The sequence below is a fragment of the Melozone crissalis genome, unplaced genomic scaffold (genome assembly GCF_028551555.1).
Source record: "Melozone crissalis strain CALT ecotype California unplaced genomic scaffold, PUWL_Pcris_2 ptg000036l_1, whole genome shotgun sequence".
NCBI lineage: Eukaryota > Metazoa > Chordata > Aves > Passeriformes > Passerellidae > Melozone > Melozone crissalis.
Window position 1 is genome coordinate 21,463,558 of NW_026535814.1, and position 15,434 is coordinate 21,478,991.

The 15,434-nt window shown below is 42.4% G+C and overlaps 1 protein-coding gene across 3 annotated transcripts in view; it reads right to left on the reverse strand.

Moving 5' to 3' along the window:
• Positions 1-15,434, reverse strand: part of DYM (dymeclin) — a 209,594-nt gene that overhangs the window by 14,879 nt on the left and 179,281 nt on the right. The window lies entirely within an intron of this gene.

The following is a 15,434-nucleotide window of genomic DNA, read 5'->3' on the forward strand; positions in this document are numbered from 1 at the left end:
GAGCAGGACAAGGATTCCTTAAAGTGTTAAGACATCATTGCAAATCTTGAACCTGGCCAACTGGTTCAAGGGCAATCTCCTTGACTGTCTGAATACAGGAGTTGACTGCAACCAAAAGGGATCTGTATGTTTGGTGTCATCCTGCAGCCACCAGTTTAAAAAGCAGCACTCTCCTATAGTGAAACTGCTTTTTTTTTCCCTAATGCAAACAATCACCTCAATCTGAAAAAGGGCCCCAAGTGAGTCGCTGTTTCAATAATGAATTAAAATTATTTTTGTTTTCTTTTTCACTATGCTTAGATGTAGCATTTCCATATTTTTTGCCTTCACTGACACTTCTCTTGTATTAAGATTTATTTTGGTAAAGACTGTCTTTAGGACATGAATCAAGCATTTCTAGAGAACTCCCCACCTCAGGCTGGGGAATTCTTTCATAAATGCTACTATGTTCCTCTGTTATTGAACCTATCTGCCCCTTCCTCCCTGTGCATTCAAGCCAGGTTTGTTTACCCTGGTGACAACAATCAGGCTTTGCTGGCCTTAGCTCAGCAGCTTGGCAAGTCCTGGTGGGGCAGATAAGCACCAGGAACTCAAATAAAGTTTTGCTGCCTGACTCTGCTCAGAACTACAGGCACCACTTGGATCTCGTGGGTCTCACACCAAGGACAACGTGTAAGTTGAAGGCCTGTGCCCTCCTCCCACTCCACAAGCACAAAATTTCCTTCTATGTTTTGGAGCTGCCAGTCTCCCATAGACTCAAGGGACCTTCCCTCAGTGAACTACCCATAACTATCCAGCCTCTGGTTTCCCATCTATAGAAACCATCTTTGCTGTGGTTTTTGATAGCTCACATGCTGCAGTGAAGGAAGGGAAATCTGCCTCGTGCAGCTTTGGATGCTGCTGCTACAGCATCATCAAGATGGGAAATTCTCACCCCCCTGCTACACTGTCTACCCTCAAGCCCCAGCTCATAATCCACAGGTTGGTAGCTCTCCCCACAGTTTAAACATCAGAGCAATGGCTTTAAACTGCCAGAGGGCAGGGTTAGATGGGATATAAGGAAGAAATTTTTGGCTGTGAGGGTGGTGAGGCCCTGGCACAGGTTGTCCAGAGCAGCTGTGGCTGCCCCATCCCTGGAGGAGTTTAAAAGCCATGTGGATGTGGCATTTGTGGGGGACATGGGTGGCCTTGGCAGTGCTGGGGAATGGTTTGACTCGCTGGTCTAAGAGGGCTCTTCTAACTTAAAAGACAAGGAGAAAAACTGGGTAGAAGGGAGCATAGTAGGATTTGTAAGGCAAGAGAGTCAACATGAGGACACAGTCAAGAAAAATCAGCCTTTGTTTGTGAGCTCAACAGATTGTGGGTTTAGAATTAAAATCTTATCATAAACCCAGCCTAAATCCATGTGGATTTAAGATTCAATACCTTCATCTGATACCCCAGAACATCTACAGCGACAAAAAAGGCAGGGTGGTCTAAACCAGCTGCCCTCCAAATCCTAACACCAGAGTCCTCAGCAATGATGACAGATATGAGAAACCCCTGCTTGGCCAGGAAAAAGCCATTTCCATCTGCAATCATCCTCAGCAGGAACAAACAGCCTGTAAATCAACTGGAGAGAAGCTTTGCAACTTGTACCAAAGGTTGTGACAAAATTAAACTCTGTATGGGAATGCAGGGGACGCAGCCATCAGCTGACAAAGTACATCTCTTCCTCATTCTCACTTCTTGGTGCAGTTGCTGTAAACATTCAAGACATTCCTCTGATTTATGCATTTAATTAGAAGATATCTGTAACATTCCTGCTGTTTACATTTAACCCAACACTGCAATGAAAGCTGTAATTTTGTCTGGGATTTATATTCTGTACTCAAACTTATTTTGATTCCTTGATTTAAACATACACACAGAAGTGAAAATGTGTCAAAATCATGAAAATGGAAGAGATTATACTCCATTATCTAGTTCATCTGTCATCCAGGGCAGAAATTTTCTGAGGACTGTTTTTCTCAATCTGCCACATATTATGGAAACTTAATTCAAAAGACTAATTCAGAAAAGACAGCTAAACCTTATAAGTGGAAGAGCAATTGGATGAGTATAATTAGAAGTTACATGATTTTTCTCTCCCTTTATCTTGTATTTAGTTGTCATAACCCATTAAATTTTGCACCTTTTGGGATAAAGTTGTTGGCCTCTGAGACATTATTTTACGCTTTATTTAAAAAGTGGTGAATACTTCTTTTTCTTGATGGAGGGGGGATAATGTGTGACTTTATTAATCAAACAAATTAATAAATTTATTTTAAATGCAACTTTTTATACTTTTCAGCTACTCTGCCTGCAGTGAAGGTTTGCAGTAGAAAAGGAACACATGGGTCGGAAATAGCTTTCAACTGAGCAGGGGAAGAAAGGGGTCAGGGCATTTCAGTGTAATTTTACTTTATTTTGACCAAATCTGCAAGATATTTGGAAACAACACGTCATGCGAATGCAGTGCCTTTGGCACTGTGCTTTTCATTGGACTCACAACATATGCAATGGAGCGAGGGGAGGCTGCACAACACATGTGAGGCAGATTTAGTCACAGCAAAAAACGTAATAAAAGTATAGGGAGGCTTTCTAGGGAGGGAAACTTGGGGAATGTTATTTAGCTTGAGCAATTGTACAGCTCTGAAGTGAGCAGGGGCTGGGCTCTGGCTGGGAGCCCTCCTGTAAGATGTGCTGGACAGGGATTTTGGGCTGCTCATAAGTGTGAGGCTTCTGCCAATCTCCTGCAAAGCCAAAGCTCTCCAGCTCTGGGCAGGGAAGCTCCTCTGTGCTCTCTTTCAGCATGGGATCACCCTTGAAGGTTAACAGAGTTCAAATGATGTGGCAGGCCAGCAGTTAGCAGAATGGAAGTAGCTTCGAAAAACGTACACGTGCAGAGAGTTGTTTACCCAGGTCAGAGCTCTGTTGCCATGGGGAGCAACTTGGAAACTCTCACACTGCTTTCCCATCCTCCTGTTTCTCCAGAGCTTGCCTTCTGCCTTATACTTGGTATCCCTTTCTTGTAGCAGCTTCCTTAAACCAATGAAATCAGTCAATCTAATGTATCTGGCGTCAAACAGCAGATACACAAAGACAGACTGTGTCATGTTAGAATCTGTGTAAAGCTTAAATTTTTCTGCTCAAAGTCTCTTACTTGTGCCCTTCCTTCCCACAAAGTAAGAGAATGAGAGAATTGTAGAATGGTTTGGAATCGAAGGGGCCTTAAAATCCATCCCATTCCAACTCCCTGCCTTGGGCAGGGACACCTTCCACTATCCCAGGGTGCTCCAAGCCCTGTCCAGACTGGGCTTGGACATTTCCAGGGACAGCCACAGCTTCTTTGGGAAACCTTGTGTCGGGCCCTCACCACCCTCATAGTCAAGAATTCTTTCCTAATATCTAGTCAAAACATTCTTCTTCTAGTTTAAATTACACCATCTTTCTAAGTGCCACTGAAAAATTAAATTTTGGGACTGGTTATTTTTAAATTGCACAATTAATTTAAAATAGATGCACAGACAGCCAATGGATTGTCTGAAGAGCTCTGAAGAGCTGAATAATTTCTGAATCAGAACTTATTGCTAACCTTGCTGGTTATTTCACCTTGCAATGAAAGGTCAGAGTTCAGCTGTGGATAAAGAAATATTTCACTGATCTCTTTTGGCAATCCAAGCTCCCTTCAGTAGACTGGAGTTTGTGTGTCATCTTCTGACCCTTCCGCTCCACAAAGCTTGAAGAGCACCCAACATCAGCCCCTCACCATTTACTGTCTTGTGCAGGGATGCTCTTCCATACAGACATGAACAGGATGTTATACATTCCTCATAATGGACGACAGAAAATATCACCAGTTACATTATTCTCCTCCAAAACTTCACTCCTAACAGCAATGTTTTCTGCTCATCACAGCTCAGTAGTGTCCTCATGGCTGAGAACCAGCTGGGGCACATTTCACTGGGCATGAGCTGAAGATGCTGAAAGGGTCCCTCTCACCCTGACTGTCACCAGTGGACTGCCACCAGATTCTTCAGGTCCAAGGAAGGAGAAGATCTTTGCAGTAGACTTCCCTTGTGTCCCTTACAGAAATATTTTTCTGCTCTCTACAGGTAGCATAAAGAATTACATAATTATTTCATAGAGTCATGGAATCCCAGAATGGTGTGGGAGGGACCTTCAAAGCTTATCCAGTGCCACTTCCTGCCATGGGCAGGGACACAGGTTCCAGGTTGCTCTAAGCCCCATCCAACTGGCCTTGGACCCTCTCAGGGATGGAGCATCCTTCACCTCCCCAGGCAATGTGTATTTTACCTCCCTCATTATAAAAATTGTCTTCCTTATACCTTACTCTGAATTTACCTTCTTTTCATTTAAAACTTTTACCCTTATCCTGAGCAAAAAAAGAAACAAAGCCTCCTTTAACATCTCTTGTTACATGACACTACTTCATCTTCTAAAGCTTTTGCATGTAACTGCATGAATTTTCATCTGTTGCCTTAATGGGAGCTAGTTAATTACAACCCACAGAGTGCCACAGCCAAGGCTGAGGCATTATTCAGCTCAGCTGGGTACAGGGCTGTGGCTGCAGTTACAGCTCTGCAGAGCAGCAAAGGGAATTCCAGTCATGGCAAGGCGAAGAAGACCATGGGAGAGAAACAGCAAACTCCTGCACTACTGATCAACCTGCTGATAGAATTGGTTTATTTTCCCTTTCCCATTTTTATTGAAGAATTAAGTCTCAGTAGATAATACTGTATTAGTTTTATTATATTTGCATTTATACAATTAAATTGTTACTGTTTCCTAGTCCATGGTAGTCCTGGTTGGGCAGGTACAACCTTGTTGTCTGCACATTTTAATTTAAACTTTTTTTTTTTGGATAGCCAAAACACTGCCCAGCCTTCTGCAGGAGACTAACCTGCATAACAGTATTATGGAATCTCTTTGGAAGCAGCTACGGCAAATCCAGGATAAGGTGATTTCATTCCAATGAAATTGTTGAGCTTTGCAAAGTAAGCAATGACTCGGGAATGAAGTGACTGAATCCAGAATGCAGCTTCCAGAAGGTAACTGCAATTATCTTCAGGGGTGGAGGGGGACAGACAGTAAGCCTCCATGTAAATATTAGTCTCCATGCAGACAGCAGCTTGGGAATAGGAGTGTCCTGTGCTAGCCCACCCTTCATCCTCATCTTGGCCAATGCACCTCATTCCTGAGCTGCAGAATCACTGTACTCCAGTCACTCACCCAAGCACCACCCTCCCAAGCTACCTTGGATTCTTGTGCAATATCCATCTCTGATGCATTCCTTCATCCTGGAATGAAATGTGCTTCCCTGGATTTCAGTAGGATAAACAAGCCTTCTGTATGAACAGGATGCTTCTTTCCTAGAGAACTGTAATCTAACTACAAGCAAGATGTAAAGGAGAGAATAAAAAACAGACAACATACTTGATTTTAAAACTACAGCTGTTGACATAACCCTGATGCCAGTGAAACCCTTACCAGTGCTTCTGAGAACCCTACATGTAAGACTTTCATTATATTTGCATTTATATGATTTAGTTTTACTATCTATTACTCCAAAATAGCCTGTTTTCAGCCAGTCCTTTATCCTGTATGTACTCAAGAAAATTAAGATTTTAAGCACACATTGAAGAAAGGTGAGGCACTGGCTTAGATCTTCCAGAGCAGCTGTGGCTGCCCCTGGATCCCTGGAAGTGTCCAAGGCCAGGCTGAACAGGGCTTGGAGAAACCTGGAATAGTGGAGGGGGGTGACACTGGATCAGCTTTAAGCCTTTTCAACCCAAACCAATTGCCTTGGTTCTAAACCCAAACCATGGTTCTAAATTATTTGGAGCTTCCCCAGCTGACAGTAAAGGTCTTTTTGGGATTGTGACAAGGTCACTCATTTTTCAACACATAATGCAAGGAGAATTGAGTGTTACAGGCACTCTGATGGCCTTAAACATCATCAGCCTCTCACTGACAGAATGAGGGATCTCCAACCATGCACAGCCCTTAGACATCGTGGCTTTCCTTGTTCACAATGGAAAGGACCATTATTCTGAGATCCTCAGGAGTATTTATGACACACTACTTTAAAATGGAAAATTATATTTATACTACTAAACCACAATTTTTTAAAAGCAAGCAATGCTAAATTCATAATATTTTTACTTTAACTTGAGTTGCAGACACAGCTTGGAAAACATCTGAATTTTACGAGCCTCAGTTATGTTGGTAATGAGGCCAAATCACCCACTTATCCTCCCCTGCAGTGGCTCAGGCTCGCAGGATGCAGGCCATGAGCAGGGTCCCTCGCTGGCACCAGCCCCAGGCGGCTCCTGCAGCAACCACCACGGCTCGGCTCACAGAGTTGCAGATGAGGCTTACATGGTGCTTTCCCAGGTTGTGGAGCTGTTTTCAGCCACTTTTTGTTTGTGGAACAAAGGATCACAAATTGCCATGAAGCTAAATGAACTAAGAGAGCTCTAAATACTTCCACAGTGATTTGCTCATAATAAAAAGGAGACTACCATATTAGACTGCAAAAATTCCGTTTACAGGATTTTTGTATAAGAAGTGATGAAATTAAGAGAGGCTGCATTACTTGCTACTGCTATCAATTAATGCAGCAACCACTTCCAGACATAATAATTACCATATGTGCACTGTGCTTTACCTCTGGGCTTAGTAATTTCATACATGGGAGGTTACAACTATTGATTGCATTAAAACAGACTGATGTGTTATGAGAGACATGCTCCCAGTGCAACACATGGTTGCACAAACTAAAATGATTCAAGTGGTACAGGAACAGACACCTGCATCCACCAGCAGACAACCTGCAAATGGTCATTTCTCCATCCCCTCTAAAACACACAGATAAAGTGTGTGACACAGAAAAAGCTCACAGCAAAAGGAGTGAGCTCAGCTAATTAGGGACAAAACTGGGGAGTCTTAAGAGACAGATGTTGACCTCTGGAGAAATGAAAAATCCTCAGGAGTAGCTCCTATCAATATAAATAAATTAATAAAACCAAAATGGCTCTTTGTTTCTCAATGCAATTTGCACAATTGAGAATTTGCTCATGTTTAGGTTGAGTATTAGGAAAAACTTCTTGACTGAGAAGGTTGACCAGCCTGGCACAGTTTTCCAGGCCAGTGGTGGAGTGCCCATCCCTGGAGGGGCATAAGACCTGTGTGGATGCAGCACTTGGTGCATGGGTTAATGGTGGCCTTGGCAGTGCTAGGGAACAGCTGGACTTGATGGTCTTAGAGGCCTTTTCCAACCCAGATGATTCTGTAATTGACAACCAGCTCTGCCCTGCAAACTTCAGAGCAGCCTGGAGTCTGGTAAGTCGCAAAAAAAAAATGCATTTGCATTTTTAAAAGTGCAGTTGTTTTTTAAAGTTTCCTGAAAACTTTAAAAATTAAAGACAATGACCTCCAAATAGCATCTAAAAAGAGTGGTGTTTACCTTGCCATTACACAGCTGAGTTTGTAACTATATGCAAAACCTGCAACACACTCAGAAAGAACTGCACTTGGGTTTTTTGTTGTCATCCTATATGCATAATTAAAGACATATTTCTATTCAATTCTGGTTAAGCTCCCACAAGTTATGTATAAGTTATATGTATAACTTAGGCTTTAAAGCATCCCTTAAACAACAAAGCATTGTTTATGTTTTTAATAAATCTTAATTTTCACTCTAATTCAGAAGACATTTTTTTGAAGCAAGAATACACTGAATTCAGTAGGCAAATCTCCCATTAACATAACTCAATTGCCCTAAAATAATATTTATAAAGACAGTGGTAACTGTGATGCAAAGAGCTAAATGTAATAGGCAAAATTATCCTGCATTAGTAGTGTATTCATAAAGGGTGAGAGTGTGTCAGCAATTTCCAGAAACCTTAAAAGTAGGAAGGAACCTGGTTTTTTTCAGCGAAAGCACTAAAAACAAGCGTCAGCACAAAGAGTTAACACATTCTTCCTACTTCTGAGAGCAGGAACGGGGCCGGTTTCGTCAGTGAGGTTTGGCAGCGCGCGAAATCCTGTAACCAATTCCATTTCCTGATAAATGAACGGTCCACAGGGGAAAGTCAGCCAGAGGCTTTGGGAACTGCCGAGCGCTCAGACATGACCGAGAGGCTCCTGGAAGGAGCCAGACTGTCTCTCTGCTTATCGCCGCCCAGCCGAGCGGCACCAGAGCAACGCCGGTGCTGCCAGACTGCGCTGCGAGCCCGGGCCGCGGCACAGCCGCTCCAGCCGCATGTGCGACCCCAGAAAATCAGAGAATACACCAGCCCCAGCACATGCCTGACATCAGGCTCTAGGAACTCTGAGAACACATGGCCGTGTAATACGGGCGTTGGGATGGGACTTGTAACAGTCCGCATTGTTTATGTGTTTCAGAGCCAAGTGCTAGGGGTGACTCGGTATTCTGGAGCTGAGGATCTCGCCCCCACCCTTCCAACAGGAAAAAGCCAAATACAGAATGATAAATCATTCATTATTGGTTAGATTTTGGCATCAGTGAGGCTGTGAAGGAGGGGTTTTCAATTGGAGCTATAGGGTGCGTCTCCTCAAGAGCTGAACATCACTCTCAAGTCCTAAACTGTTCTTCATTTTGAGCTACCAATTCTTTTTTAAAAGTTATCTTCATAAATGTGACTAATAGTCTTACTGAATGTTAACAGTAAATATCAGCTCTAATAGCAAAATGACAAATGTGTCCCAACCCAAAATCAGCCCTGAGTTCCTGATCGATTTAAATACTAACTTTTCAGACAGAGTTAACCTGGATGTTCGTTTGCTTTCATATTATTACAAATCAATTCACAACTCCAACATTTTTACAGGAAATTCAAGTAGCTTGACATACACAGAACTGAACTTTCAAAAGTCTAAAATTTGAGCTTGTAAAAAAGAATAAAAATACTGCCAGTCTGATGACCCCTGAAGGGAAGGAAAAAAAAAGGAAAAAGCTCAAATAATAACTTCAGGCCCTTCATTACCAAAATCCTGGGTAAGTTTTCAAGTGGCTTGCAGGCTTATAATAGCAACTATGTCTGCAATTGATTAGCTCCCCCAGCACAACCAGATGTCTCAGTGACAGGGAGAAAGTACTGTGGGTTTGGAGTTTACTGGGATGCACAATATCCCATCACTGAAAAACAGAATAATAAATGGGAAGGTGGGAAACGAAAGATTTATTATTATATATCTTTATATAAATATTATGCTTGTTCTCAATGTGTCTGAATCCAGTTTTACTGCATGTTCTAGTTCTTTGGAAAGCCCAGGATAAATTCTTTCTTGTTCCCAAAGAAAATGCCGGAGACTTTGTTGAATCTGTCCTTTATCACAGCATCACTACTCATTCCTTTGCTGGGATCTTGGTGGGTGCTTTCTGCTCATAGCTGTGACAAATACAAGCTAACAGCATAAAAGAATGACAGTTCTCTACATTCTCTATCTGCACAGGTTTGCAAACAAGGTACGTGGCCTTGGAGGAACACCAGAGCACTGTTTCAGACATAACACCCACACGTAGACCAAACAAACTCCCCGTTCCTGCCGCTCCTTCCCTGACTTTACCTTGCATTAATTAACGCATGCTTTAAACCTCAAATGAGAAAAGCAGTGGGAATATCTGAAGGAGATACAAAAAAGATTTGCTACTCTTTGGAGCATTTTTATATTCACAACTCTGCTGCCTTTAAAGTATCCTTGATCCTTTTTGGGCTGCTGCTGTGCTTCTACCAAAGACTGCGATGACTCTGTGCACAGCATTGCATAACGAGCAAGGAACACGGCAGCAAGAAAAAGTCCTCCAGCTCTCTTAAGGATGTGGCATTAAAGTGGAGGATAACACTGCAGGTATGGAGTGCCACAGGCTGGCTGAGAGAAGCAAAGCCCAGCACAGAAGGATTAGTATTTCTATCACAGAATATCAGAACTGTTTGAGTTGCAAGAGATCTTAAAGGTCATTCTGTTCCAACCCACTGCCATGGGCAGGGACACCTTCCACTGTCCCAGGCTGTTCCAAGCCCCATCCAGCCTGGCCTGGGGCACTGCCGGGGGGTCCAGGGGCAGCCACAGCTTCTGGCATAGGGCAACCTCTGCCAGGGCCTCACAGCTAAGAATTTCTTCCCAATATCTAACAAACTTACAACAAACAGTCAAAGTACATTGAAGGGATTCAGACATCAGCATCCTATTTGAATTGTAACCAGTGTAAGAAAAATTATTCACCAAGAAGGGTGACAAAAGCCAACCTATTCAAGACAAGAGTGAGCAAAAGCTGATGGATTTGATGTGGGTCACTCCCAGCTTCTTTGAACTGACTGTGCACCTGCTAACAAAGCTCTACCTCCATCCCATTGCTCCTTGAGCTGCTTCTCTCAATCCACTCCAGCTGAGATGGCTGAAAGTCAGGAGTCCACAGACAGTTTTGCTGCTCAGGTCACATACAGCACAGGCAGAAACACAGCTCTCATGGCATGAGATCCTCACCAGGCTGCTGACCACGGCACCACTTTCTGAGCTACCATGCAACCAATGCAATCCCCACAGAGCAGCAGCCAGGGAAATCAGGGAGAGGGCAGGGGAACATGACACAGTCCCTCCTTCCTCCTAACTAACACCAGTCACTGTGAACCACACACTGCCCACCATGGGACACACACAGCCTTGGGGCCTGCCTGGTGTCCTGCTTGCATCATGCCTGGTACCATCTCCTAAGCATGAAGATACAGCCTGACAACCTTGAGAATGCTGGAGCCATCAGCAAAACTTTCCAGTAGAAGAAGAATTTTCCCCATGAAAATAAATGCTTCAGTGACTAGGAAGAAAACAAGACTGAAGTTCTCAGTTTATTCTTCATCTCTGAAGAAAAGCTGTTACACAAATGGTCTAAGTTAAAAGCATGATTACTATTTTCTGTTCAAAGGGATTTTTGGGTGCTTTACAATAAGAAACTGATATTACATAAGAAACAGTTTAAAGATCAGAGATTCAAAAGTTTGCTAATGCTTTTTTTCCTATGTTGATGCTGCAGTGATGTTTATATTACTCTTCAATAGGGAGGTGTCAGAAAAGCATTAATATGTTTTTAACTGTGTGCCAGGCAGACAAGCAAAATAAAATAGCTGGGTTTTTTTCTTGTTCTAGTCAACAATGCCAAAAATTACTGTTTATTTTTCTCCGCCCCCATGAAAGAATTTATAACCACTGAAGTAAACTCAAGTTAAAAAGCTGGTTTTAATCCCAAAATTGACTGACAGCTGCTGTGTAAAAGCAAACCTAACTTGTTTGGGTTCTCAGGAGCATTCACATTTGAAAAATTTAGTTTCCTGGAATCATTTGAAGGGTGGTTTTTGGTGTTTTGGGTTTTTTTTTTTTTGTCCCTTTCCCCATAATGCTACAAAAATAATTTAAAGAATTTGATACTGTATAATTTTCACACTCATAAGACAACTGGGGAAAGGTGGAAAGCACATCTCCTTTTCAAACAGCCTTAAGAGTAACATGTAAATATGGAGTCAGTTACAGCGTGAGTGAACTCTCTTTGGGAGTGCCAGGGAGAGGTTGTGAGTGCCACGGTGCTCGGCCTGGCAACACTCAAGCAGATAAAATACTCAGCTGTAACTCAGACCTTCTACGCAAAGGGACTCGTCTCACACCACACCAAAGAAACCCAAATCTTGACATGTATGACAGTTAAAATCCTTGCAAACACTTGCGGGAATGGGTAACTGCATGAAGAGTTCATGTTAGGGTTTTTTTCCATATAAAAATATTAAACCAAACTTTGAAAAACAAATAAATATGCTTCATAAATGCTTGATAACTGCCAGCCTATGCCAACATTTGAAACACCTCGAATTCAGCAATATGAAAATAAGCTCTGTGGATAGCAAGTTTCAAGTCAAACTACATTGCTACGGACTGCAGTAGAATTTATTTCTTTTTTCATTAAAGTCTCTAAGTTAACTGATTCCTTCCATTATACCTGAAGGATGCTTCTGAAAATGAAGTGTTGTTGGTATTCAATCCAACTCATCAGCTGTATTTGCATTACACATGGCTACAAACAAGGCTCTCTAAAGACTGCTAAAATCCACTTTTAACCATGGAACAACAGGAGTCATAATGTTTCAAAGACTTTTGATCACTTACATGCTCAAAAGCCATGTAGATGTGAACTAGTGGCGGCCTTGGCCACCCTGGGGGAATTTAATTTAGAGGGCTTTTCGGACCTAAACGATTCTGTGATTCCATGACTTTGAATCCACAGATTCAAAGTGAAATTACTTTGGCCACTGGTTTTTTCAGTGTTAAAGCAACCAGGCACATGAGTATATTTTTTGTTAACACGCTATGTATTCTAACTAGCTACTGAACCCTACTTCCTACTGAAGTCACATTTCTGTGGCTTATCATATTAATGCTTCAAAGTGAGGGTGGTATTTATTTCTGAACTAAACCCCCAAAGCTTTCATTCCCTTCTGGGATGATGCCGTTATTTTTCTTCCTGTAAGGTTTCAAACTACAAAGCCAAGAGTTCCCATACAATGCATTATGTCAGCAAGTATCTAACTTCAAGCACTGTAATAATCACAGTTTTTCCACAGTATATTTTTCACATACTTTAGATCTTGCCTACACACAAGTTTGCACCATTTAATTAAACAGATTTAAATGATAGAAACTCCTGCTTGGACATACTTATTATAAAGTGGTGTCATCCAGTTTAGTTTCAACTCATTCTCACCAATTTAAGTAGCAAGGCTTACATTAATAGAAAAGCACCTGCATAAGGGTTTGCCCTGGCTCAGACAGACAGACAGGTTTATAGTCCCACTGTAAGATTAGCCAGAGTCAGCTGAGTGCAGACATGTCTTTGACTGCTCACAGTTTCACAATGATAAGTTATTTTCTGACCACAAAGCTCATCAAAACTTTCAAGATCATTTTTTTCCCCCTGGAATTTTGATTACCCAAAATAATATTTCTCAAGGGATGCAGAGTATATTCTTCTCTACTCAAGGTCTCTGAGAAGCTGACCTCTAAAACAAATGCCTTCAAAAGAAACCTGAGTTATTGTCCATCACTTACAGGTCAGCTCACGGAAGCAGGGAAGTTTGACATCTTAATTGAGGGTATAAATTGTCAAAAGGAAATATACAATCCATAAATACTTATTCTTAGCATATGGTCAGTGTTCTGGAAAGGCCCAAAAAGCACTTTGTTTAAAACTTTCTTACACTTCTGTCACTAATCTGATCTTCTTCAGGGTAAGGGTTAACAGCAGCTGAGGGTCAGCAAAAGGAAGTCTGTGTTGTAGACGCCTGCCTAGCGTCAGACCTAAGGATGTATTAGACACAATCAGCTTCCACTGTAATAAGAACTTTGACCTTTGAGCCAGAAAAAAAAAAAAAGAAAAAGATAAATATCAGGAAGAACTGGATGTATTTATTTTTTAAGGAAGTTTTCTGTCTCTCTTGCTTAGTGCTGTGCCGTAGAACTGGAGTTGTTGGTCTCTGTAACTCTTGTGTCCCTACCGCTTTATGGTGTCATACAGAGTTAATTTGTGAACTATTCCACCAAAAACTCCACAGCAGTAAAAGTGTTACAGCAGTAAAACAAACACAAGAAAGCTGTACATAGCTTTTAAAGCAATTACAGATCTGCCCCAAAGTTTAATTTGGATTATTAAAGACCACTGGTCTGGATCCAGCATCTTGCTGTGGCCAAATACCAAACACTCATGACTAAGGACAGCAGGACTGTGGAGGAAAAAAACCTGTAATCAGGAGCAATTCTAATAGAAGATGGGGCAATGGATGGTTTCTTTGGATCAACGAGGTACATATATATGGAACACTTCCATTTTCCTTTGCCACCTGGGGTGCTGTGCAGGGCTGCCCATGTCCTGTCCCTCTGCAGGTGTGATGGCACCACTGACTGATCAATAGATGATGTCTCCTCTCTGGGAGGAACATCTGCAGAAGCAGGAAAATTCTTCCAAAGAGAGCTCAGTACCCAAGCCAAGAAATCATTTAGGTTCCTTTGGTTTTGGAGACTTCACACGCACTTTCTTTTATGGCCATTCCTGATTTCTGATTTGCCATGAGCGCAAGTCCGATGGGGAGCAGCTGAGGGAGCTGGGCAGGGGCTGAGCCTGGAGCAAAGGAGGCTCAGGGGGGCCCTTGTGGCTCTGCACAGCTCCTGACAGGAGGGCACAGCCGGGGGGGTCGGGCTGTGCTCCAGGGAACAGGGACAGGAGCAGAGGGAACGGCCTCAGGCTGGGCCAGGGCAGGCTCAGGGTGGACAGCAGGGAAAATTTCTTTACATAAAGCTCTGCCAATCCCTTGTTGCCAAGGGCAGTGTTGCAGTCCCCATCCCTGCAGGGCTTTAAAAGCCATGTGGATGTGGCCCTAGGGGACATAGGTTAGTGGTTACCTGGGCAATGCTGGGGAAACGATGGGACTTGGTGGTCTTGGAAGGCTTTTCCAACCTAAATGAATCAGTGATTCTACCAAAGCACCTGTGCTTGACATCCCTTATTGAATTCACTGCCACTTCATTCAACAACCATCTCTTTTTTACGATAATTTTTTGTAGCTAAATTTCTGGTGCTGCTTTCCCAGGGTGATGTGCCAGAGATATAAAGCTGCTCTGGTCCACCTCCCAGGCAGTATCTGCCATCACCATGATGACAATTTACTCTTCCCCTGTGCTCTGGTGCCTCAGTGATTAGCAGCTTTTTTCAGTGAAACAAATGGAAGCTGATGGAGTTCGAAGTACATTGTTAATAGAAGAGGAAACCTATGAGAAGTGCTTTTAACACCTAAAGTGAAACTTGTTCTGTCAAGAGACTGAAGGCTTTTACCTCTGCTCCTTTTACATATTCTGTGAAATTTTAATGCCCATCGAACTCAAATGCACTTCAATAAATATTAAATTCTGTACCATATCAAAATTGTGAGAGTTGATGGCATAATGGCATGTCTGCATAGCACACAAAGAACATCTGACAAAGTGCACACTGATGACAAAATACTCATTGACATGGGGAGAAAAGGAGTGGGGGAAAAACACAAGCAGATCAGAAAATGCTCATGAAAAACAAATCTCCATCTTAAGTGGCTTAGGTAATGGGAATTTTTCTTTTATAAAGCATTAAACATGGCCTCCCAAGTGTGATCATTCCATAAAACCAAATGTCAGCTTCCAGTCACTAGCTGGGATTTGAAACAAGTTTTCCCACTTATTGCAGAAGAGTTGTTGTTGTTATCTGCTGGCTAACTCCCCTCAAAATCCTGAGATAAGTCACAGGCTCCAGACACGGTCCTGCTTCTCTCACTCTCCTAATCCTGAAAGTACAGATA